Source organism: Lagenorhynchus albirostris, chromosome 13, assembly GCF_949774975.1.
Source record: "Lagenorhynchus albirostris chromosome 13, mLagAlb1.1, whole genome shotgun sequence".
In the NCBI taxonomy this organism is placed as follows: Eukaryota; Metazoa; Chordata; class Mammalia; order Artiodactyla; family Delphinidae; genus Lagenorhynchus; species Lagenorhynchus albirostris.
In genome coordinates, this window is record NC_083107.1 from 24,618,837 (window position 1) to 24,644,700 (window position 25,864).

At 41.5% G+C, this 25,864-nt stretch overlaps 1 protein-coding gene across 5 annotated transcripts in view; it reads left to right on the forward strand.

The window, feature by feature from the left end:
- EVA1A (eva-1 homolog A, regulator of programmed cell death) overlaps positions 1-25,864 on the forward strand; it is a 70,442-nt gene that overhangs the window by 16,543 nt on the left and 28,035 nt on the right. For 3 of the 5 annotated variants that reach the window (XM_060168756.1, XM_060168757.1, XM_060168758.1), the window contains one exon: positions 24,170-24,292. The exons of 1 other annotated variant lie outside the window; for it this stretch is intronic. The gene's annotated coding sequence lies outside the window, so the exon portion shown is untranslated. Of the gene's footprint in view, positions 1-22,359; positions 22,398-24,169; positions 24,293-25,864 lie in introns of those variants that run through there. One more of the 5 variants, XM_060168760.1, reaches the window with a different exon arrangement.

A 25,864-nucleotide genomic window follows, 5' to 3' on the forward strand; every position in this document is an offset into this window, starting at 1 on the left:
CTGAAACGGCAAACTTGACAATTGTGGTCAAGGAAGTCAATTCAGTTACCATTCTCCCTCAGGTTGTCTAGTAACACCACTGATCATTACTTTAGTGCCTTGGCCAGGTTCAGTAAGAGACAGTCTCTACATCAAATATTTCAAACAGGACAGAGAAATACCCTAGAACAACTGAATTATATGATGGATACAGCAGTCCTTTTAGTGATACCTATTGGACAGCATTGGGTCACGTGGTACACGGAATGGCAAAGAGACCTCTGTGATTGAAGTGAATCCGTTGCATGACCCATACCTTGGGCCAGGGAGGATGGACACACAAACAAAGTGGGGCTCTTCCAGCAAGGGGTAAGGAGGAATGCATGCTGGAGTTAAACACCAGTGCCTGCCACAGTTGCTGATGTGTTTTGACCACCAGCCTGTATTAGTTTCATAGGGCTGCCATAGCAAAGTATTACAAACTGGATGTCTTATAACAACAGAAATGTATTGTCTCACAGTTGGGGTGGCTAGAAAAGATATCAGCAGGGTCATGCTCCCTCTGAAGGTACTAGGGAAGTATCTGTGCCAGGTTTCTCCCCTGGCATCTGGTAGCCTTAGACATTTTTGTTTTCTCCCTGTGTCTCTCCACATTGCCCTCCCACTGTGTATGTCTGCATTTAAATTTCCCCTTTTTATAAGGACACTAGTCATCTGGAAGGGCCCACCGTGATGACCTCATTTTAACCTGGTTACATCTGTAAAGATCCTACTTCCAAATAAGGTCACATTCTGAGACTTCACCATATCTTTTCTGAGGGACACAATTCAACCTATAACATAGCCCTTTCTCAGGGAGAGTTTAGGACTCCTTCCACTTACCAAGGTGATTGAGTGCATCTACTCTAAGTTATCTTCATCTGTGGTCATTTTGCTGTTCACTTTCTCTATATGCTGCTTAGGACATAGGGATTCTGTTTCTGTTTATTCCTAGTTTATTATATTTCAGATGGCTTCTCAGCCTTTGCGCTTGTCAGTGTTCTTTAGGCCACACTCACTGCATTTGTCCTTCCAGCCTCTCCTTTCCTTACTTTGAACTTTGTTCATTTAACAGTAAGTGTTCATATAACACTAAGTGTTGGGTTCCTGTTGCATTCCAGGAACTATGCTAAGCTCCAAGGATGTAAGGATGAAAAACGTGAAAAAGACAGTTTCTGCTCTCGGAGTTCTCATGGGAGGCTACACAAGCAAATAGTGTGAAACTGTTGAAGAGGGAAGTGTGTGTGTGGATTCTGAATACTGTGCTATCCCCAGCATAGCGTCTGCCTTGTCTCCTTAGTGCTGACAAGAGCACCCCAGGTCACTTCAACAGCTTCATCTGCTTGCTGTTCCTTTCCGTTCACTTTGTCCTTCACCCATTTTGATCCACATGCTTTTCTCCAACTATATAGTTTTCCATCTCAAATCTTGTCTTTCTGCGTGAATGCTGTCTCTGTTTAATGTGTTTCCCTCCCCCATCCTCAGCCATTATCCAGTTGATTAACTCATGTTTCTTCTTTCAGACTCATCTCTGGGGCTTCCTCTTCCAGGGAGCCGACTATGCCCCCCTACCATCCTCTCTTCGCTCCCTGTGCTTACCTTTGGAAACAGTACTCCTTTCCCCCAAAGAGACACTGACCAAGGCTTGTTTGTCTTCATATCCCCAGTACTAGTACCATGCCTCTGTTAATAGGTGCTTTATTGATAAACAAGTGAATGAATGAATGATTCCTAGACTGGACTTTTCTTCTGCTTTCCAGGCTGTACTTTTCCTTTGGCATCCTTCCCTCAAAATCATGTCTAGTCACCACTTTTTTTCTACCACATGTCCAGAGCAGTAGCTCATGGCATTCTTTCCAATATGCTGACACCTCAGCTATGCTGGCCTTTATGGTTAGTAGATACATTTGGCTACCCATTGACCACCATCTCTTTGGTCTGTCCTGCTTCACACAAAGCAAGTCCTACTTACTTGCATGCAGGAAGATGGTTCTCATAGGAAAAGCAGAACTTCTTCCATGGTCTTCTCTGTTTCTTCATTTCCAAAGTTTCCCCCTCTCTCAATTCTAGAAGCAAGGGACATAGCATTTCTGCTACAGTGATTATTTCAACAAGTATTTCTTTGAGCCCCAAGTTTATACCTGAGTTATGCTTGAAGCACATTAACTCTTACCTAGTTTCTGCCGTTCTGATAAAAAAGACCTGCTTCTTTTACTCCTTCCTGCTTAGTATATTGGGTTTCTCCTATGTATTGAGTAACACGGTGATTTTCAGTTTTTTTTAGCATTAATACTCTTCAAATGGAATCTTATATGGAATATCAATGAGTAAAAGAAGCCAAAATTTTATTGTATATATGTAATTCTTTTATATGATAATTTTAGTTTATAACATATAGTTATACATATTTTGTATTGGCTGTACAGCCTTGAGAAAATTATGGCAGCCAGACATTCAAAGTGATAACGTTTTTAAACAGGATACCTTGCAGATGTGGGTTATTCTGATTAAAATGATCCAGAAACTGGAAAGAAGAATATAGGAAAATTTGGTTTTAATGTTGACTCATTAATACTATGTAACAGCTGTTGGCATTCTTTAATGATAAGGAATCTAATTGAAAGGAATAGATGAACAAGTTCTTCAACGAATTTTTGTCTTCCTTTGATAGAAAATTCTTCCGTGAAATATATAGTGCCATTATGAGATGTTAATTATGTTATTAAAACTATTGTGAGAAACTCCAGTGCCTGTTTCTCTTTAGTAATCACTTAAAGCCTTTAACACAGCAAAAAATATTTAATTTGGCATGTTGAGTCCAAACTTCAGTTGTCATTTTCATCACTGGCACTCTGGCCCTGCATTGCTGAGTTGGTCTTATTTGGATTTATAAAAACCTTCCAAGCACTCTAAGAATAAAACAAACAGTAATAATACCAATAATGCCACAATGCAACAGGTAATGTGGTCACTTATTATTGTATAGTTTACTATTATATCTTTATGTGAGCATGCACTCAGTGGATATCCCTGAGTCTTGCCTGACGTTTAATTGAACATGGCATGCTTGAGCCAGAGTTTTATAGCATAAGACTTGCATTGATCTGAATCATTTAATGACATCTTCAGAACTACAGCTTTCCTAATTAATGACATATCTAATGTGTTCAAACATATTCATGGTTTTGGCAAGAGAACCTTTATTCTATGATTGTTCACATTTGGCATATCACACACTGAATATATCTGTTTATGGTTTAAAAAATACTTAAAAAATGTAATCTGAATCAAACATTTGTAGAACCCTTGAAACAAATAGATTGAACTCCAGTATATTGGAGTATGGTGTAAGACAATGGTGGTTTCAAGGAAGCTGCAGAACTGACTTGAGAGGCCCTCCCTGTTAGCATCAGATAAATGTCTGCCCAACTCATGGCTTTTCAGCTCCCAGGTGCTCAGCAGTTTATCTGCTTTGCATTGAATTGAATTGGCACAAAGCAGGTCCTGTGTGGCTACGGACTAGCTCCCCCTGGTGAGGAACCATCAGGAAGGTCTCAGGTGGAAGCTATCCATCTTCTCAAGGATCTACACAGCTCCTGCCAAGGAAGGCTGGCACACCCCTACCTAGAATTTCCATTTTCTCTGGCTCCCTGAGGGACATCCCTGGGTTTCCAGACTCCACCTTGTTTTTGAGCTACTCTTTCTGATTTCCTCAGTGTCCCTGTGCTTATGCTCTGGTTTTAATAATTATAATGGATTTAGAAGTCGGCTTGGGACTGGGAGGCCAAAATGGGAAAGAGTCAGATGACCAGGAATGCTTCTTGTTCCCATTTGCGTGTTCCTCGGTAGGGCATTATGTTTGTGAGTTCTTCACATTTGCAGATGCCTCAGATATACTGGTCTTGGGAGGCCCCACTAGTGACAGACTGAAGCAGTTGCTTGAGGAATACTGGTTAAGAATAAAATGGCAAGTGGGTCACCTTTTTTAATGTCCTGGATTAAGAATCCACAAGTTTGCCGTCATGTCCTGCCCTACTTGCAATTCTAGAGAGAAAATCACACCGGATTTGTTCAGAATTATTCAAGCACATGTTGGTTGTTGACCGTTAGGGCTGAAATTCTTTTCATGCCCAGTGTGGTATGAATGCTGTGATTTGTTTGACTACTTCCTGCCAGTCTCCATGACAGTTTCTTCTTTCTCCATCTGACACTGGCAGGCTAGGGTTCAGCCATGAACTTTTTCCTCTACCTTTGGTATACTTTGTCAGGGTTACCTCATCTATTTTTATACTTCAGCTGATGACTCTCAGATGCCTCTAATTATCACTCCAGGATCACAATATGACTCCAGACTTCCTTTAGAATGTTATTCCCCCAAACCTCTTTACATTTCTTACAAGCTGGCCAAATTCAATGTTCTTGAGTCTCCCTACACTTCCTTCATGAAGGAGAATCTGATGTGAGGCCCCTAATTTTGAAGAAATCATAGTGTAATGCAAAAATGTAGAAAACACATACTCTTACCATATGCAAAAGATTGGCACACAGGGTTACAGGGCTGCAGAAGAGGGAGTAATTATGTATGGAGGGGAGAATCAGAGAACGTTCTTACAGGAGGTGATGTGACATGGATCTTGAAGGGTGGGTAGGACTCAGAAATGCATTAATATGAAGAAGTACATTCAGCAGAGCAAAACACAGAGGTAGAACTGGGTGGGAAGTATATGAAGAAGAACATGATTCCATTTGCTTGGACTTTGGCTGTGTTGGAAAGGTAGGTTGGGAAGAACATATGAAGAGCCTTTTTTTTTTTTTTTTTTTTTTTTTGCTGTACACGGGCCTCTCACTGTTGTGGCCTCTCCGATTGCGGAGCACAGGCTCCGGACGCGCAGGCTCAACGGCCATGGCTCACGGGCCCAGCCGCTCTGCGGCATGTGGGATCTTCCCGGACCAGGGCACGAACCCGTGTCCCCTGCATCGGCAGGCAGACTCTCAACCACTGCACCACCAGGGAAGCCCTGAAGGGCCTTTATTTACAGGCTCACACTTGAATTTTAGTCTGTAGGTGATGATTTTAGAACAGAGGAGTGGCATTATTAGAACATTGTTTCTGAATGCTCAGTCTGGCACCAATATATGATCTTGGGGTAGGGGAAGAAGAAAAGGGAAGCACTCTTAAGTTAGGTGAGTGACAATGGGCACAAAATAGTTCGAAGGGATATGAGGTAGAATCTTCAGGGCAAGGGAGAGGAAGAGCCTAAGATGACTCCCAAGTTTAAGTGTGAGTGATTGGGAGGCTCAGGATATTGTGAACACTGTAGAGAAAATTGGAAGTAGTTAGGTGGGGTAATGAACTTAGGACACATTGGGCTGGAGAGATCTCTGGGAAATCCAAGTGGAGACTCCCATCCCACCTCATCCATCCTCAGTACTCTAGACTCCCTTTCAGGTTAAAATGGTCTGGCTTCCTGCCCCGCTCCTCCCAGCTAGGATCAGCCCCACCTTGGTATGCCCAGGCCTATCTGACTTGAGGCAGTAAATACTTAAGAGGGTCCTCTGATCCCCTGGGCATATATATTGGGGCATCAATCCTAATAGGTCAACCTAGAGCTGATCATGAGAACTTTGCAGCCCATCTTCAACCCGTGTGCTCTGCTTCACAGGACCAGTTTTTGTTTGTCTCCTTTTCAAATTCTTGTCCCCTTTCTTATGTTCTCACTCATGTAGGCCCTCCTGGGACAGAAACCCCTGCTCCCAGGCTATTGCCAGAGTTCTGATATCCAGGGACAGAACCGAGAGACTGAAAGCTAGTTTTTAAAGGTAACTTCCTGGATTTTGACCATTTTTAAGGCCCATAGGGCTGACTCAGTTCTTCTCTCTGCAAGGTCAAATCTTCAGTGCCTGTATCATCCTTAGGGATGGGCCCTGGTTCTCTCCCCACTCTCAGGTGCTACTTCGAATCCAGCACCACATCTCACCAGTGACTTCTAGGAAATGTGAGGTGTCCAACATGTGCATGGCACACTCTGCATCTTGTACCTATCTGGGACCTTTTATGAAAGCATCTTGCATCCCGCCTCCCAAGTTTTGAACATTCCTTTAGATTATCACTCCTCTCTCCTACCCTGGTTGTCCTTCCACACAACTGGACACCTGACCTTCATGGTACACTGGGTCTTTAGATTGCTGGTCCTGATATTTCCTATATTGATTGTTTTTGCTGCTGGTTGCACCTTGGTTCTGACAGTGTCATCATCCAATTCCATGGGCACTTCCTTTGTGTTTATGGTTTGGGGACTTCAGAAATGAACTGAAACTGGGGAGGGATCTGGGAGTATCCAGAGCCTCTGTGACTGACTTCGTCAAACATCTTCAGTTACTTTCTTCTCATTCTGAAGACTTCACATAAGTAAAACCATTCCCAGCCAACACCAAATAAATGTTGCACATGCTGCTTGAATTACTATGCATTTACCCCAGTGTGACTTTCTCACAAATTAATATTTCACTGAAACTATTCCTCTGGATAGGCTGACGCCAGCAGCTGTGGAAATTCAACATTTGCTTTGTACAATGAAACTTTAGGACAGGAGTTTCTTTTTTTTACATTTCTCAGCTATGTAGCTCATTTGGAAAAAAATAAGCATTCTTGGCAGAATCAATGTGGCATGAGCCAAATATCCCAGCTTGTGTTTCTGTATACTCAGATATAAAGCGATGAGAAAATGCAGTTTCTAAATGCCCATTGTATAGCATTGGCATATAAAAGTTAGGATTACCATTTACTGAGTACCTGCTATGTGCCAGACATTTTACCATGCTCTGCATCCTCAAAAACACCCTGTGAGTGTGCCAAACCCGGGCCTGTTGGCCTTCTGATCCATACTCTGCCCTGGGTAGGAGGGACTAAATGGAGGCTGTCTTTCTCAGGCTTAAGGATGCTCTGGATTCCTGCTAGGTTTGGCCAAATAGAGTCACCTGTGAGGTTGGAGGGTGAGGAAAGGAGGAAGGCGGATTATTTCCTTCCTCTCTCTTATCCTCAAGCATCTCCTCCAGTAGTGGCTGCATCTCCATGGTTCCAGCTTCCACTATTTGAGTCCTCCATGGTTCCAGATTCTTTCTGGTGACCCTGGCTCCTCCCTTTGCCCCTTCAGTTGCCTTCTGCTTGTTGTTGCTAATCTCTGGTTTACCTCATGGTCCCATCTCATACAATCTTACTCCAACTAATTTCCTCTTTTTAAAGTTCATACCAATTTGAAAAGATCTTTAAATTCTTGACTTCGTCATCTATTGTAGCAGTCTTCAAATCTCAGCTTCTCTGTCACTTTCAACCTGTATTTCTATATTTATCACATGCAACCAGTTCCCTGCATTAAATTTCTTTAGTTGTAAATACTTGAAGGAGTTTCTGTTTCTCTGGTTAGAAGCTGGTTGATGGATTGAGGCTGGAATCATTAGCCTCATTTTAAGGATGAGGAAACAGAGGATCAGAGAGGTAAACTAACTTGCTCAGTCTTAAAGACAGGAAAGAGTAGAGCTTTGGTTTAAACTCAGGCCTGATCAGTCCTGAAGCTTGTGTCCTTTCCCCTACATACTCATGTGTTCTGTTTCCTGCTGCCACATGAATGGAGTCTAATTTCTCCTGTATAATCCCTTCATATTCTGGAAAAAGAAAACTCTCATAACCACCTTCTCCAAGATTTCCCCAGATGAAATGTTCTATGTCTCTTCAACTGTTCCTCATGAAAAAGAATTTTGAATTTCCCTAACATTTTGGTTGAGTCCTCTGGATTAGTGCTTCTTAAACTTTAATGTGAAGATTATTATTCAGGACAACTCTGGAGATCATGCATTAAAATTTTTTTAAATTAGACTTTTTTTGTATATAATTTTATATTTAGATGCAGTTGCAAGAAATAATGCAGAGATCGCATGTTCCATTTACCCAGTTTCCCCAATGATAAATTCTTGCAAAACTATAGTACAATATCACAACCAGGATGTTGACATGATACACTCAAAACACAGAACATTTCCATCATCAGAAGAATCCCACTGTTGCCCTTTTATTGCTATACTCACTTCCTTTCTGACTCTAATCCCTCCTTAATCCCTGAAACCGTTTATTTAATTTATTCACCATTTCTATAATTTTGGCATTTTAAGAATGTTATATAAATAAAGCCATAAAATATGCAACATTTTTGGATTGAGTTTTTCACTCAGTATAATTTTCTGGAGACTTATACCAGTTGTTGTGTACATTAAAAGTCTGTTCCTTTTTTCTTGCTGAGTAGTGTTCTATGGCATGAAAATACCACAGTTGTTTGAACCTTCTCCCTTTGAAGGAAATTTGGGTTGTTAACAGTTTTTAGATATTACAAATAAAACTGCTTTAAATACTTGTATGGGTTTTTGTGTGAATATAAGTCTTCATTTATTTGGAAATAAGTGCCCAGGATTAGTGCAATTGCTGGGTTTTGTGATAGTTGCAACATCCAGTTTTTTGAGAAACTATCAAAGTGTTTTCCAGAGTAGTTGCTTCATTTTACATTCCCATTAGCAGTGTATGAGTGATCCAGTTTCTCCATATCTTTGTCAACAATTGGTGTTGTCTCTATTTTTCAGTTTAGCCATTCTGGTAGATGAGTAGTGGTATCTCATTGTTTTAAATTTGCATTTTCCTAGTGACTAATGATGTTGAATATCTTTTCATGTGCTTATTTGCTACTTCAGTATCTTCCTTGGTGAAATGTCTCTTCATGACTTTATCCCTGTTCTAAATGGATTCTTTGCTTTTTTTTACTGTTGAGTTTTGAGGATTCTTTATCTATTCTAGATACTAGTCCCTTTGGCAGATATATGATTTGCACATTTTTTCCCACTCTCTAGCTTGTCTTTTCATCCTCTTAACCCAGAAAAAATGTTTTTAATTTTGATGAAGTCCAGGTTATCAATTTGCCCTGTTATGCATTGTGATTTTGGTGTCAAGTCTAAGAATTCTTTGCCTAGTGCTAGATCCCAAAGATTTTCTTTTTTTTTTCTAAAAGTTTTGTAGTTTTATGTTTTACATTTGGTTTCTGATCTACTCTGAGTAAATTTTTATATAAGATGTAAGGCTTAGGTCAAGGTTCACTTTCTTTCCTATGGCTGTCCAGTTTCTCCAGCACCATTTGTTGAAAAGCCATTTTCCTCCAATGAATTGCAAAGCACCTTTGTCAAAATCAGTTGGGCATATTTGCATGGGTCTATTTCTGGGTTATCTGTTCTGCTCCATAGATCTATGTTTCTGTCTTTCAGAAGTAACACACAGTCTTGACTGATGTAGCTGTATACTAGTAAGTTTTGAAATTAGGAGGACTTATTCCTCCCACTTTATTCTTTTTAAACTTATTTTAACCATTCTAGTTCCATTGCATTTTTATATCAATTTTAGCATAATCTTATTTATATCTACCAGAAATCTTGCTGGTTTTTTCCTTTTGTTTTGTTGGTTTTGGGTTTTTTTTTGGCTGGGGTTTCAATGAGAATTGCATTATACTTGTATATCACTTTGGGGAAAATTAGTATCTACACTATGTTGAGTCTTTCAATCCACAGCCATGGTCCCCTTTCATTTATTTAGATCTTTGATTTCTCTCCATAGGATTATGTAGTTTTCAGCATTCAAGTTCTGATTATGTTATGTTACATTTATATCTGAGTGTTTCATTTTTTGAGCAATTGTAAATGGTATTGTATTTTTAATTTCAGTGTCCACATGTTCATTACTAGCATATAGAAATAAACTTGATTTTTGTATATTTTCTCTGTTTATCTTGCCTGTGACCTTGCTGAACTCACTTATTAGTTTTAGGGGTTTGTTGCTGTTGTTTGATTTTTTGTTTTTGTTTTGGGTTTTTAGATTCCTTGGTATGGTCTATGTAGACCATCATGTCATCTGCAAACAGGGACAGTTCTCTTTCTTCTTTCTGACCTGTATCTGATCTATACCTAAGGATCTATAGCTATAGCTCAGTCTGCTTTCAAGATTTCTTTCTTTGTTTTTAATTTTCAGAAGTTTAATTAAAATGTGTTTTGGGATGACTTTCTCTTTTTTTTGATAATAGCTATATTTATTGATTGATGTTTAAAATTTTTTTAGAGTATAGTTGATTTACAATGTTGTGTTAGTTTCAGTGGTACTGCAATGTGAATCAGTTATATATATACATATGTCCACTCTTTTTTAGATTCCTTTCCCATATAGACCATTACACAGTATTGAGTAGAGTTCCCTATAATATACAGTAGGTCCTTATTAGTTATCTGTTTTATATATAGTCGTGTGCATATGTCAATCCCAATCTCTCAATTTTTCCCTTCCACCCCTTTCCCCCTGGTAAGTTTGTTTTCTACATCTGTGAGTCTATTTCTGTTTTGTAAATAAGGTCATTTGTACCATTTTTTTTTTTAGATTCCACATATATGTGATATCAAGTGATATCTGTCTTTCTCTGTCTGACTAACTTCACTCAGTATGACAATATCTAAGCCCATCCGTGTTGCTGCAAGTGGCATTAGTTTGTTCTTTTTATGGCTGAGTAATATTCCATGCTATATATGTACACATCTTCTTTATCCATTCCTCTGTTGATGGATATTTAGGTTGCTTCCATGTCCTGGCTACTGTAAATAGTGCCGCAGTGAACGTTGGGATGCATGTATCTTTTTGAATTATGGTTTTCTCTGGATATATGCTCAGGAGTGGGATCACTGGATCATATGGTAGCTCTGCTTTTCATTTTTTAAGGAACCTCCATACTGTTCTCCATAGTGACTGTACCAATTTACATTACCACCAACAGTGTAGGAGGGTTCTCTTTTCTCCACACCCTCTCCAGCATTTATTGGTTGTAGATTTTTTGATGATAGGCATTCCGACCAGTGTTAGGTATAGTTCTGATTTGCATTTCTCTAATCATTAGTGATGTTGAGCATCTTTTCCTGTGCTTTTTGGACATCTGTATGTCTTCTTCTGAGAAATGTCTATTTAGATCTTCTCCCCAATTTTTAATTGGGTTGTTTGTATTTGATATGGAGCTGTATTACCTGTTTGTATATTTTGAGATTAATCCCATGTTGGTTGCTTCATTTGAAAATATTTTCTCCTATTCTGAGGGTTGTCTTCATTTTGCTTATGGATCCCTTTGCAGTGCAAAAGCTTTTAAGTTTAATTAGGTCCATTGGTTTATTTTTGTTTTTATTTTCATTACTCTGGGAGGTGGATCAAAAAAGATCTTGCTGCAACTTATGTCATAGAGTGTTCTACCTATGTTTTCCTCCAAGAGTTTTATAATATCTGGCCTTGCATTTAGGTCTTTAATCCATTTTGAGCTTATTTTTGTGTATGGTATTAGGGAGTATTCTAATTTCATTCTTTTCCATGTAGCTGTCCTGTTTTCTCAGCACCACTTATTGAAGAGACTGTCTTTTCTCCATTGTATATTCTGGCCTCCTTTGTCATAGATTAGGTAACCATAGGTGCGTGGGTTTATCTCTGGGCTTTCTATCCTGTTCCATTGATCTGTATTTCTGTTTTTGTGCCAGACCTTACAGTTTTGATGACTGTAGCTTTGTAGTACAGTCTGAAGTCAGGGAGCCTGATTCCTCAGCTCCGTTTTTCTTTCTCAAGATTGCTTTGGCTACTTGGCATCTTTTGTGTTTCCATACAAATTGTAAAAATTTTTGTTCTAATTCTGTGAAAAATACCATTGGCCATTTGATAGGGATTGCATTGAGTCTGTAGATTGCATTGGGTAGAATAGTCATTTTGACAATATTGATTCTTCCAATCTAAGAACATGGTATATCTCTCCATCTGTTTGCATCATCTTTGATTTCTTTCATCAGTATCTTATAGTTTTCTAAGTATAGGTATTTTGCCTTCTCAGGTAGATTTATTCCTAGGTATTTTATCCTTTTTGATGCAATGGTAAATGGGATTGTTTCCTTAATTTCTCTTTCTGATCTTTTGTTGTGGTGTATAGGAATGCTAGAGATTTCTGTGTATTAATTTTTTATCCTGCGACTTTACCAAATTCACTGACAAGCTCTAGTAGTTTTCTAGTAGCATCTTTAGGATTTTCTATATATAGTATCATGTCATCTGCAAACAGTGACAGTTTTACTTCTTCTTTTCCAGTTTGTATTCCTTTTATTTCTTTTTCTTCTCTGATTGCCATGGAAAGGACTTCCAAAACTATGTTGAATAAAAGTGGCGAGAGTGGACATCCTTGTCTTATTCCTGATCTTAGAGGAAATGCTTTCAGTTTTTCACCATTGAGAATGATGTTTGCTGTGGGTTTACCATATATGGCCTTTATTATTTTGAGGTAAGTTCCCTCTGTGCCCACTTTCTGGAGAGTTTTTTTTTTTAACATAAATGGATGTTGAATTTTGTGTAAAGCTTTTTCTGCATCTATTGAGATGATCATATGGTTTTTATTCTTCAGTTTGTTCATGTGAGGTATCACATTGATTGATTTGCATATACTGAAGAATCCTTGCATCCCTGGGATAAATTCCACTTGATCATCCTGTATTATCCTTTTAATGTGTGGTTAGATTTGGTTTGCTAGTATTTTGTTGAGCATTTTTACATCTATGTTCATCAGTGATATTGGCGTGTAATTTTCTTCTTTTGTGATATCTCTGTCTGGTTTTAGTAACAGCGTAATGGTGGCCTCATATATTAGCTTGGGAGTGTTCCTTCCTCTGCAATTTCTTTGGAAGAGTTTCAGAAGGATAGGTGTTAGCTCTTCTCTAAATGTTTGATAGAATTCACCTGCGAAGCCATCTGGTCCTGGATTTTTGTTTGTTGGAAGTTGTTTTAATAACAGTTTCAGTTTCAGTACTTGTGGTTGATCTGTTCATATCTTCTATTTCTTCTTGGTTCAGTGTTGGAAGGTTGTACTTTTCTAAGAATTTGTCCATTTCTTCTAGGTTGTCCATTTTATTGGCATATAGTTGCTTGTATATAGTAGTCTCTTATGGTCCTTTGTATTTCTGTGGTGTTAGTTGTAACTTTTCCTTTTTATTTCTAATTTTATTTATTTGAGTCCTCTTTTTTTCTTGATAAGTCTGGCTAAAGGTTAACAATTTTGTTTATCTTCTGAAAGAACCACCTTTTATTTTCATTGATCTTTTGTCTTGTTTTCTTTGTCTCTGTTTCATTTATTTCTGCACTGATTTTTATGATTTAATTCCTTCTACCAACTTTGGGTTTTGTTCTTTTTCTTTGCTTTAGGTGTAGGGTTAGGTTATTTGAGATTTTTCTTGTTTCTTGAGGTAAAATTGTATTGCTATAAACTTCCCTCTTAGAACTGCTTTTGCCGTGGTGTCCCATAGGTTCTGTTTATTTTTTAAAAGGAATTGGTTAATTCATTTTTGGCTGTGTTGGGTCTTTGTTGCTGACTTTCTCTGGTTGTGGCGAGCAGGGGCTATTCTTCATTGCAGTGTGTGAGCTTCTCATTGTGGTGGCTTCTCTTGTTGTGGAGCATGGGCTCTAGGCACGCAGGCTTCAGTAGTTGCAGCACGTGGGCTCAGTAGTTGTGGCTTGCAGACTCTAGTGTGCAGGCTCAGTAGTTGTGGCGCATGGGCTTAGTTGCTCCATGGTACATGGGATCTTCCCAGACCAGGGATCGAGCCCATATCCCCTGCATTGGCAAGCAGATTCTTAACCACTGTACTACCAGGGAAGTCCCATGTCCCATAGGTTTTTAATTATTGTGTTTTCATTGTCATTTTTCTCTAGGTAATTTTGGATTTTCTCTTTGATTTCTTCAGCAATTCATTGGTTGTTTAGTAACATATTGTTTAGCCTCCATGTGTTTCTGTTTTTTACAGTTTTTTCCTGTAATTGATTTCTAATCTCATAGCATTGTGGTCAGAAAAGATGCTTGATCTGATTTCAATTTTCTTAAATTTACCAAGGCTTGATTTGTGACCCAAGATGTGATCTGTCCTGGAGAATGTTTCGTGTGCACTTGAGAAAAAAGTGTATTCTGCTGCTTTTGGATGGAATGTCTTATAAATATCAATTAAGTCCATCTGGTCTAATGTGTCAATTAAGGGTTGTGTTTCCTTCTTCATTTTCTGTCTGGATGATCTGTCCTTTGGTGTAAGTGAGGGGTGAAAGTCCCCCACTGTTACTGTGTTACTGTTGACTTCCCCTTTTATGGCTGTTAGCAATTGCCTTGTATATTCAGGTGATCCTATGTTTGGTGCATATATATTAGAATTGCTATGTCTTTTTCTTGCATTGAATTGCTATGCCTTTTTCTTGCATTGAACGCTTTTTCTTGCATTGAACCCATTCAACCCTTGCATTGATCATTATGTCATGTCCTTCCTTGTCTCCTGTAACAGTCTTTATTTTAAAGTCTATTTTGTCTGAAATGAGTATTGCTACTCCAGCTTTCTTTTGATTTCCATTTGCATGGAATATCTTTTTCCATCCCCTCACTTTCAGTCTGCATGTGTCCTTAGGTCTGAAGTGGGTCTCTTGTAGACAGCATATATATGGTTCTTATTGTTGTATCCATTCAGTGAGTCTGTGTCTTTTGGTTTGAGAATTTAATCCATTTACACTTAAGGTAATTATTGATATGCATATTACTATTGCCATTTTCTTAATTGTTTTAGGTTTGTTTTTGCAGGTCTTTTTTCTTCCCTTCCTCTTTTGTTCTTTGCTCTCTTCTCTTTTGGTTTGATGACCATCTTTAATGCTGTGTTTGGGTTGCTTTTTCTTTTGTGTGTGTGTATCTGTTGTAGTTTTTTGGTTTGCATTTCCCATGATTTTTTAAAAAATTAATTAATTAATTTATTTTTGGCTGTGTTGGGTCTTTGTTGCTGTGCATGGGCTTTCTCTAGTTGCAGTGAGCAGGGGCTACTCTTCATTGCAGTGCATGGGTTTCTCATTGTGGTGGCTTCTCTTATTGCAGAGCACGGGCTTTAGGCACACGGGCTTCAGTAGTTGTGGCATGCAAGCTAAGTAGTTGTGGCTCATGGGCTGTAGAGCACAGGCTCAGTAGTTGTGGCACATAGGCTTAGTTGCTCTGTGGCATGTGGTATCTTCCCAGACCAGGACTCAAACCCATGTCCCCTCCATTGGCAGGCAGATTCTTAACCACTGTGCCACAAGGGAAGTCCCTCCCATGAGGTTTTGATATAGCAGTCTTTATTTATACAAGGTTGTTTTAAGTTGCTGGTCTCTTAGTTTCAAATGCAGTTCCCATTTCCTGCATTTGTACTCTTGTCTTCTTACTGTTGCTGGTTTTCATGTCATATTTGTGTATGGATGATTTCCTGTTGTTAATGTGTGTTTGCTTTTACCAGTGAGCTTTCCCATTTGTGATTTTATTGTTTCTAGTTGTGGCCTCTTTTTTTTTTCTTTGCCTAGAGAAGTTACTGTATCATCGTCATAAAGCTGGTTTGGTGGTCCTGAAGTCTCTTAGCTTTTACTTGTCTGTAAAGCTTTTGATTTCTCTGTTGAATCTGAATGAGAGCCTTGCTGGGTAGAGTATTCTTGGTTGTATTTTTTCCCTTTCATCACTTTAAATAAATTATGGCACTCCCTTCTGGCCTGCAGAGTTTCTGCTGAAAAGTCAGCTGATAACCTTATGGGGATTCCCTTATATGTTATTTGTTGATTTTCCCTTGTTGCTTTTAATGTTTTGTCTTTAATTTTTGTTAGTTTGATTACTATGTGTCTCACCATGTTTATCCTTGGGTTTATCCTGTATGGGACTGCCTACGCTTCCTGGACTTGGGTGATTATTTCCTTTCCTATGTTAAAGTTTTCGGCTATAATCTCTTCAAATATTTTCTCAGGCCCTTCTTTTTCTCTTCTTCCTTGGGACCCCTATAATTCGAATGTTGATGTATTTAATGTTGTCCCAGAGGTCTCTGAGACAGTCCTCATTTCTTTTCATTCTTTTTTCTTCATTCTGCTCTGTGGCAGTGATTTCCACCATTGTATCTTCCTGCTCACTTATCCATTCTTCTGCCTCATTCTGCTATTGATTCCTTTAGTGTATTCTTCATTTTAGTTATTGTATTGTTCCTCTCTGTTTGTTCTTTAGTTCTTCTAGGTCTTTCTTAAACATTTCTTGTATCTTCTTGATCCATGCCTCCATTCTTTTTCTGAGATATTGGATATCTTTACTATCATTACTCTGAATTCTTTTTCAGGTAGATTGCCTATCTTCTCTTCATTTAGTTGTTCTTGTAGGTTTTTACCTAGCTCCTTCGTCTGCAACATATTCCTCTGTCATCTCATTTTCTCTAACTTATGGTGTTGTGGTCTCCTTTCCACAGGTGGTAGGATCGTATTTCCTCTTGCTTCTGGTGTCTGCCTCCTGGTGGGTGAGTTTGGTCCAGGGGCTTGTGCAGGCTTTCTGGTGGGAGGGCCAGGTTCCTGCCTCTGTTGGGTGGAGCTGGGTCTTGTCCCTCTGGTGGGCTGGGCCATGTCAAGCAGTGTGTTTTGGTGTGTCTGTGAGCTTATTATGACTTTAGGCAGCCTGTCTGCTGATGGGTGGTGCTATGTTCCTGTCCTGCTGGTTGTTTGGCCTGAGCTGTTCCAGCACTGGAGCCTGCAGGCTGTTGGGTGGAGCCGGGTGTTGGTGTCGAAATGGGGACCTCCAGGAGAGCACATGCCAATTCATATTCCCTGGGGCCTCTGCTACCAGCCCCCTTGCCACACATTGAGCTACTGCCAATGCCTGGTTCCCCAGGAGGCCCTCCAAGACCCCTAGGTAGGTGTATCCCAGGTTCCTATGGAGGTACTGCTTTGTGCTGACACCTTGTGTGTGCCCTCCAAGAGTGGAGTCTCTGTTTCCCCCAGCCCTGTGGAGCTCCTGCACTCAAGCCCTGCTGGCCTTCAAGGCTAAATGCTCTGGGGGTTCTCCCTCCTGATGCCAGACTGTCAGACTGTCTTGGAGAGCTATTTTTATCTGGGAAGGTCCTTATGTAGACTTCGTTGGTTAAATATATATATTTTTTTTTTTTCTTTTTTTGGTCCAAGGTCTGGTTTTAGTATGGATGACTGCCACCTCTTTCCTCAGTGTATGCTGGCTGTTATCCCCCTGAATAAGGGGTTTGACTGGTATTTTCATGGCCAGAGCCTGCCCTGGATATGGAGTGCAGCCTCCCTTTTGCTCTGTGATGGTCACTGCCCTGTCAGGGGTGTGTTCTGCTCCCTACTTGTTGGAGTAGAGGACCCCAGATCTGTTTCTTAGCTGCGATTCTGATCTGTGGTGTGAGTTAGGTGGGATTGGAGCACTCCCACTGGGAGAGAATCCACTGAATATTCCTCCTCTGTAGCTGTTTACCTGTGAGTGTGCTCTGTTGTGTCCCCTTTCATTCATTGTGTGGGCACACAAGGTACACTGTTGTTGGCACTGCTCTCTGTCCTACCTTAACTGTGGGTATGCTGTCAATTGGCCCTGGTGACTCTCACGTGTTGTTTTCACCAGGCCACCATCGCAGATCCACTGAGGTCATGTCTCAGGACTGCAGTAACTGTGTACCTGGACCTGCTATGGAGGCAGCTCAGACTCTGGCCTTGCCCATCCCCTGTATGTGCCCATAAAGCCCACAGGTCCTAAAGCCAGACCCGTCTCAGCTGCAGGAGCACTTGTCCATTTGGATGTTCTGCAGACACTGAATTTAGGAAGCTGTCTGTGGAGGTCTAATTCCGCAATTTGCACAGCCACAAGGAGAGATTTCAGCTCTTCTTTCTTAGTCACAGAACCCCTGGGGCTCAGCTGTTGTTTCAGCCCCACCTCTGAGTGTGGGCCACCCACCAGCCTCTGCTCCTGAGGCTGCCAGAGCACACTGAGCCTGTCAGGTGGGAGGGAGCCGAGGCAGCAATCCGGGTGAGTGGGCCGCCCAGGTGATTGGGGCGAGCAAGTTACCCAGGCGGGGTGGGTGCAGAGGAGGCAATGACCGGAGATGTGTGAGCCTGCTCTGGCGGGAGCCCCCCCTAGTGCCTGTGGAGGCAGGGCCGGCATGTGAGGAGAGAGACTGCAATGGCGGCCCTGCCCTCTGCACGTCACTCAACGATGGTGCTTTTCTTCTATCATGGTCCGGGCTTCCTCCAGGAGCATTCCAGGTTGCAGAGCTCCTCACTCCCGTCCCCGCAGGCTGTCTCCTCACGGCCAACAGCAGTCCCCTTCCCGGGTCTGCTCCCCAAACCCCACGGTTTAGCACCCAGCCCTCATCCACCCTGATGAACACATGTCTCAGGCTGGGGCATGCAGGGCTGTGGCATGGACCATTTGGGTAGGTTTCAGTCTGTCCTTCCTGCCACAGACCGGTTGCTATGCTCTCCTCCAAGACTCCGAAGCTCCCCTTCTGTCCCAGGTGATCTCCCCACTGGTGAGGGGGCTTCCCCAGATGCATGAAGCTCTCCTCATCTTCAGCTCCCTTCTAGGGGTGCAGGTCCCATCCTGCTTCCTCTCCTCTTCCTTTTCCCTTCTTCTTTCTTTCATCCTACCTGGTTACATGGGGATTCTTCTTGCCCTTTTAGGTGTCTGAGGTGCTCTGCTAGTGTTCAGCAGGTGCTCTGTGAGAACTATTTCATTAGTAGATGTTTTCTTGATGCATTTGTGGGAGAGATGAACTCCACGTCCTTCTATTCCTCCGCCATCTTGATCCTTCGGATTGGCATGGATTTCTTTGAGTCTGTCCTTTTGAGATTTGGTCAGCTTCTCATATCTGTAGATTTTTATCTCTTCCTAAATAGGGGGATTTTACAGCCATTATTTCTTTATTTTTTGAAACACTTTTTCATTTCTGCCTGTTTTTTCCTCTCCTTTGATTCTAATGACCCGAATGTTAGATCTTTTGTTATAGTCTCACAGGTCTCTAAGGCTCTGTTCAATTTTTTTTAATCTATTTTCTCCCTATTGCCCAACTGTGTAGGTTCTATTGTACTACCTTCCAGTTCACTGATTCTTTCCTTTGTCCTTTCCACTCTACTGTTGATCTCATTTACTTAGTTTTTAATTTTGGTTATATTTTTCAATCCTAAAATTTTCATTTTTTTCTTTATATCTTCCATTTCTTTGCTAAGGCTTTCTATTTCTTTGCTGAGGCATTCCATTTTTTTTTTTTTTTTTTTTTTTTTTTTTTGCGGTACGCGGACCTCTCACTGTTGTGGCCTCTCCCGTTGTGGAGCACAGGCTCCGGACGCACAGGCTCAGTGGCCATGGCTCACGGGCCTAGCCACTCCGCGGCATGTGGGATCTTCCCAGACCGGGGCACGAACCCGTGTCCCCTACATCGGCAGGCGGACTCTCAACCACTGCACCACCAGGGAAGCCCGAGGCATTCCATTTTTTAAAATTCATTTCAAGCATATTCATCATTGCTATTAGAAGTGTTTTTTTTATCATGGCTGCTTTAGAATCCTTGTCAGATAATTATAACATCTCTGTCATCTTGGTGTTGGCATCTATTGACTGGCTTCTTATTACTGCTGGGTGAGAATGAGAGTTCCAGATCCCATGTGGCCTCCACTGACATGATGTTGGTCATGGTGGGGCTTCTAACCACAGTGGTTGGTGAAAGTCCTGACCCTTCACTAGGCCTCCTATTACATTAGTCCAGCAAGGAGGGAGAGGAGCTGGGTGGGGGTGAAGTCCAGGCTTCCTGTGTGTTCTCCACTGATACTGCCAGGAAGAGTGGCTCATTACCAGCTCTCTGGGATGAAAGTCCCCTTTCCCCACTTGGTCTTCTCTAATGCCACTCTGATGCGGACGTTGGGGTGTCTTCTTTTAGTCTCTCGAGGGTGGAAGTCTATGCTCCCCACTCAGCCTTTGCTGTTATGGGTGTAAGCTGGGGCCACAGTTTTTCCTATGGTGTTTGGCTGGGGTAGAGTAGTTATTGTCTAAGAGTTTTCTGTCTTGTAGACTGTCCCTTAACTGGTCTTTTGACTAGAGAACATGCATTTGGTGGTTTTTTCTTTGTTTTTGTTTGTTTTGGTCTACACCTGTTAGTTTTGGTTTCTGGGTTGCCGACTTCTTCAGCAGCTTCATCCCCATTTTATTTCAGCCATCTTGGTTTCAGGTACTTTCATCCTTTACCTGGACTATTGAGTTAACCCCTAGTGAGTCTTTCAGACTGTAACCTATAATCTCTGACTTCTCCAACATAGCCTCCGCTTCTGCCAGTGTTTTCTTCCTAGGAAGCAGAACTGACCATGTCACCCTTCTGTTAATACCATTGTTCATAAAATAAAATTCCATCTCCTTTGTAAGGCACTGCAGATCCTCCAAGGTCCAATTCCAACTTTGCCTTTCCATCTTTAATTTCTAGTAAATCCTTCTGCCTACCTTCTTGCTCTAGACATGCCATATACCTTCCCTCACATTATTCCTTTGTCTCTAGTACATTTCTTTACTCTGGGAAGTATGGTTTAGAAGTTAAAAGCACTAGAGATAGGCTGCCTGAGTTTAAATTCCATCTCCAATATTTTCTAGCTGAGTGATCTTGTATAGCACTACCTCTCTGTGCCTCAATTTTCCCATCTGAAAAATGGGAATAATAATAGCACAGGATTGTTATAAATTAATATTCTTAAATTAAATATTCTTAAATATTCTACATAAAGCATTGCCTGGTTACAGAGGAAGGTCCCCATAAATATGAGTTATTAGTATAATTTGTATTAAATTAATACTCAGTGCTTCAATTTAAATCTTACCTCTCTATGAAGTTTTTATGAGTTCTGCCCACTGCTCTCCCATTATTGGAATTAATTACTCTTTCCCATCTGCACCCACGCCACTTAACTTACATTGCTTTTATACTTCATTCTGTTTGCTTAGCTAGGTTGCAGATCTCTCTCACTAACCATGTTTGTTCATTTTTAGATTCATTCAGTCAATGGAAGCATTCACTATGAGTCAAACACTAGATCACAGAGGTGTCTAAGACATTGACTCATATCCATGACAGAATTTATTTTAAAGAACTTATGTGCTCAGGCACTGTGCTAGGCAGCATAAATGGAGAAGGATGGGACATTAGATCCCTAAGGATTGAATGATGGTAAAAAAAAAAAAATGGAGAGAGGAAGTATAAGTTTAGCAGGGAGGCTGAATAAAGGGAAGGTCATTTAAGGGTGAGGGCAGGACTTCCCTGTTGGTACAGTGGTTAAGAATCCACCTGCCACTGCAGGGGACACGGGTTTGATCCCTGATCTAGGAAGATCCCACATGTGGCAGAGCAACTAAGCCCATGTGCCACAACTACTGAGCCTGTGCTCTAGAGCCTGCAAGCCACAACTACTGAGCCTGCATGCTGCAACTACTGAAGCCTGTGCACCTAGAGCCCATGCTCCACAACAAGAGAAGCCACTGCAATGAGAAGCCTGTGCACCACAATGAAGAGTAGCCCCCACTCACCAGAACCAGAGAAAGCTTGCACACAGCAACGAAGACACAACTCAGCCAAAAAAAAAAAAATTTTTTTTTTGGAAAGGGTGAGGGCAATTAAGCAAGTTTATTGTGGATAAGACCAGCAAATTGAAAGAGAGAGATTTTGACAGTGATTAGGAAAGAATGAGAAAATGTTTGAAGGAGAAAGACATGTGTGTGTGTATACATACATGTATGTGCACATATATGCATGTTTTTTGCATAAACACATCTTGTGTGTATATATGTAAATATATGACATATATACATACCTCTCTCTCTCTCACATACACACACACACACACACACACACACACACACACGGAGGAGGTGGGGGAGAGAAGGGAAGGAGAAAGGGAGAAACTGCAAGCTTGAGAGAGAATTATACACATATATAATCTCTCTTTCTCTCCTTCTCTCTCTGTCTTTCTGTGTGAATAATATATAGTAAAGTATATCTTTCTATCTGCCTACCTCTGTATAGATAGAGATGGAGATCAGTCAAACAAGAAAGGTAAAAGAAGGATGAATCACTGATGGAATGAAATCTTATAGGAAGAAGGAGGAAAAGATTTGATCAAAAGCACAGGTAAAACTCCCTTAGAGAAATGAGGGAGGAAGGTCAGGATCAGATGGAAGAGAAGGGAGTTACAGTTCATGTAAGTTGGCTGCTGTTTCCTCTGGGAAGATGGGAAGCACAAGAAGGGTGAGGATGGAGAAGGGGGCTGAAAGAAAGGGGTAGTGGTTTGGTACATTTTCTCTTGGAAATGAGAAAGGACAATGCAAGGGACTTAGAAGTTTTCCTAGCAATATAAGGGCCTCACTGAGGGTGTAAACCAAACATTTACAATGGTGCTAATATGAATGGTTTTTTTTTTTCAGAAACACTTAGCCTTTGGGCAAGAAAGCTGGCAGGTGAGGGTTACAGTGGTCTTGGGGTTAGGCCTGGGGATGGTGGGAGGGCAGCAGAAAGGTCCTGGTAAGAGCCAAGTGTAGTGTAGTTATAGTAGCCAGGCTGTGTAGAGAAAAGTGAATGGAGGATGAGACTTAACTGGGTGAGCTGGAGAGTATAAGAAGCTTGAGGAACCAGAGAGGTTGGAGAGCACATTTACTTTGATTCTAGGGATGAGGGTAGTAGGAAGACAGAAAGATCTGGTTGAAGAGTGGGATTTCTGAGTGTGAGTCATTCATCCAACAGTCACTGAACATCGGCTTTGTCCATTTACTGTGGGAGGCTCTAGGAACAAAGAGAAGAATGGAGACCAGGTGGTTCCTGCCCTTAAGGAGCTCACAGCCCAGACTTCAGAGGTGGTGCCTTTCTAAGTGAAAACTAAAGTCCAGGATATGCTCTTGGAAGTGGTTTACTGCAGTAGGTTGGAGGGGAGGGTTGGTGGAGCAAAGGAAGCCACGCAGCTGGTAGGCTAGCGTGTTGGATGTGTCATCCACAGGAGTTTATCAGTCCTGTAGAGAAAGTCGGGGTTTCTCTCTGCTCAGTCATTTCTCCAGGGCCATGTGTATCCTCTTACCATCCTCTGAGGTGGGAGCTATTTTTCTTTTTTTTTCTTTTTTGGCCATGCTTCGTGGCTTGTGGTATCTTAGTTCCCCGACCAGGGATCAAACCCGTGCCCCCACAGTGGAAGCACGAAGTCCTAACCGCTGGGGAAGGGAAGTCCCCAGGGAAGTCCCTGGGAGTTATTTTTCCTTTCAAGCTTTTGCATCTCAGACTCCATGTGACCACAATGAGGTCAGTCCTTGCATGGTTTTCTTTAGTGTAGAGTGGAGAGCGAGTGGGACTCAAAGAACTGATTCCATGCTTTGGTGCATGAGTCTCTAAAGAACTACTGATCTTGTGCTTTTTTGCCCTTACCAGTAAAATGGAGATAGGAAGATGCCACAAATCCTTTGTGAGGCAGAGGCAGCTGGGATAAGTAAAGATGTAAATAAATAAGCAAAAGTCGGATGCTGCAGGAGCTGGTAGGAAGCAGTGATAATGAATGAGTGTGTATGCATGGAGCAAGGGGACTGCTTAGGGCTCCGGGACCTCTGTGACTGATTTCATTTTTTTCCTACACAATTCTAAATGAAACTGGCAACCTAAAGGAGCTGTGTATAATCTAGGTCTTTCAGAGACCCCTGGTGGGTTCTCTAGCTGGGTTGAACAGAGGCCTTGAGATTTCTCCATGGAAGATACAGGCTGTGGGAATCCACTTGGCAGCATGTCCAGGTTTTTTGTGCCCACAGAGCTGCATGAGACTTCATTTCATGGCCCATCTGGGCATTACTCTCTGGAAACTAAATTTCCTCCCTTCCTCTTCCAGAGAGGCTGGCTTGCAAACTTCACTGATGAGGAGCCACACAGGAGCCACTGTAGCTATTTTGTGGGTTTTGGCTGACAGAAGGGAAGAGGAAGCATACATCTTTTGATTTTTTACCCTTAGCTTCCCTTTTTGCTCTGACCTTGGGAGATTGGTTTCTCTGGCTGTCTGGTTCAAATTCCAGATTAAGCTCTGGCAGTGGGCTTTATCCTTTCAGGGAATGCTATTTCATATCTTCAGGGGTCCAGACAAAGACCACCAAGGCTTCTCTGCTAAGCAGTTCATAACAACACCAGGTCTAAGGCATGATGTGATCTCTCAGCCATGTGATGGCTCTCTGATATTTTTTATGCCATTTTTCTTTTCTTTCAGAGCCTGAGAAGCCAACTGAGGCCAACCAAGTTTCAGAACCTCTACTGTCTGATACTAGCATCTCCAAGGATGAACCATTCTAACCAGATACTCCTCTACTCTTAAGAGTACACTTCTCCACAGGTAGCTAAGGGGATAATAAGATTTTTTTGTTTTGTTTTTTGTTTTGTGTTTTAAGCTGTGCTGCGTGGCATGTGGGATCTTAGTTCCCCGACCATTGATTGAACTGGCTCCCCCTGCATTGGAAGTGCAGAATATTAACCCATGGACTACCAGGGAAGTCCTGATAATAAGACTTTTTTATGACCCTTTGCACACCGTGTGATGAGATAGTCATCTGCATGGTGGCTTATATACCAGGGATGTGCACTGCTGCTACTGAAATATAAGATGAAATGTACTATCACCAGGCATACTTCATTTTGTATATCCAGTGGTTACACTCAGTATAGGTGGGTAGACTCAAGGTTCCAGAGAATATGAATTTGCAGCACTGGGAAATAGGTTATCTCTAATATGGAAACCAGTGAAAATGGCATGCAATGCATGCAATTAGTCATTCAGTTTAAGAGATGGTGCTTATAAGCCAGCTTGTCATCTTCATCAGGAGGCCAGCATGTGTACAGGAAGACAAAATTCTGAGAGGTAGGTGATGGAAAGAAGCTGTCTCCTCAATTGTGCCACAGATTTTCAGTAATTAGGTGAAGGAGCTTTGGGTCATAGATGAAAAAAAGCTGTCAAAGAGTAAGAAGTATAAGAATTAGTAGGTGCTGTCCAAAGAAAGTATGCTGCAATTCTTGTTTACTGGCCCTAGAGTGTTCTTTAGACATCATTTTCCCCTAGAACGGTGTGGGGTTAATCCAATGGATAATCACAGGGAGAAAACCCTAGCGTTGAAAATATATGGCTGCTTAGTTGTAATTCTACCCTAGCCAAGATAATCCCCAGGGTCAACTTGTCTAGAAGAGAATCTGATCTAGATCTTATGCCAGGTGGCTCTCCAGTTATGAATTAATAAACTGGTATTGGTTGATGTTGTATTTTCTTTTTTCTTTCTTTTTTGAAAATAAATTTATTTATTTTATTTTTGCATTGGGTCTTCATTGCTGCACGTGGGGTTTCTCTAGTTGCAGCAAGAGGGGGCTACTCTTCATTGCGGTGCATGGGCTTCTCATTGCAGTGGCTTCTCTTGTTATGGTGGCTTCTCTGTTGCGGTGCCTTCTCTGTTGCAGAGCACGGGCTCTAGGCATATGGGCTTCAGTAGTTGTGGCGCACGGGCTTAGTTGCTCCACGGCATGTGAGATCTTCCCGGACCAGGGCTTGAACCCGTGTCCCCTGCATTGGCAGGCGGATTCTTAACCACTGCACCACCAGGGAAGTCCCCTGATGTTGTATTTTCTTGAGGGCTTGGTTGATGTGATTTGTTCTCCCAGAGTCTATTTACTTCTGGTCATGGAACATTGAATTGGTGGCCCAGGGCTTGGACCTGTGGTGTTCTGAGCAAGGCCGCTAGGAGCTGCCAAGCAGACCTCTCTCTGACACCTTTCTTGCTGTAATGGTGATGTGCATGAGGTTCACAAACACCGAGAGTTTCTTAGGTTGATCAATGAGGTAATGATATTTGTTCTAGAGCAGGGTTTCTCAACCTCAATGCATTAACATTTGGGGCCAGATAGTTCTTTGTTGTGGGGGTGC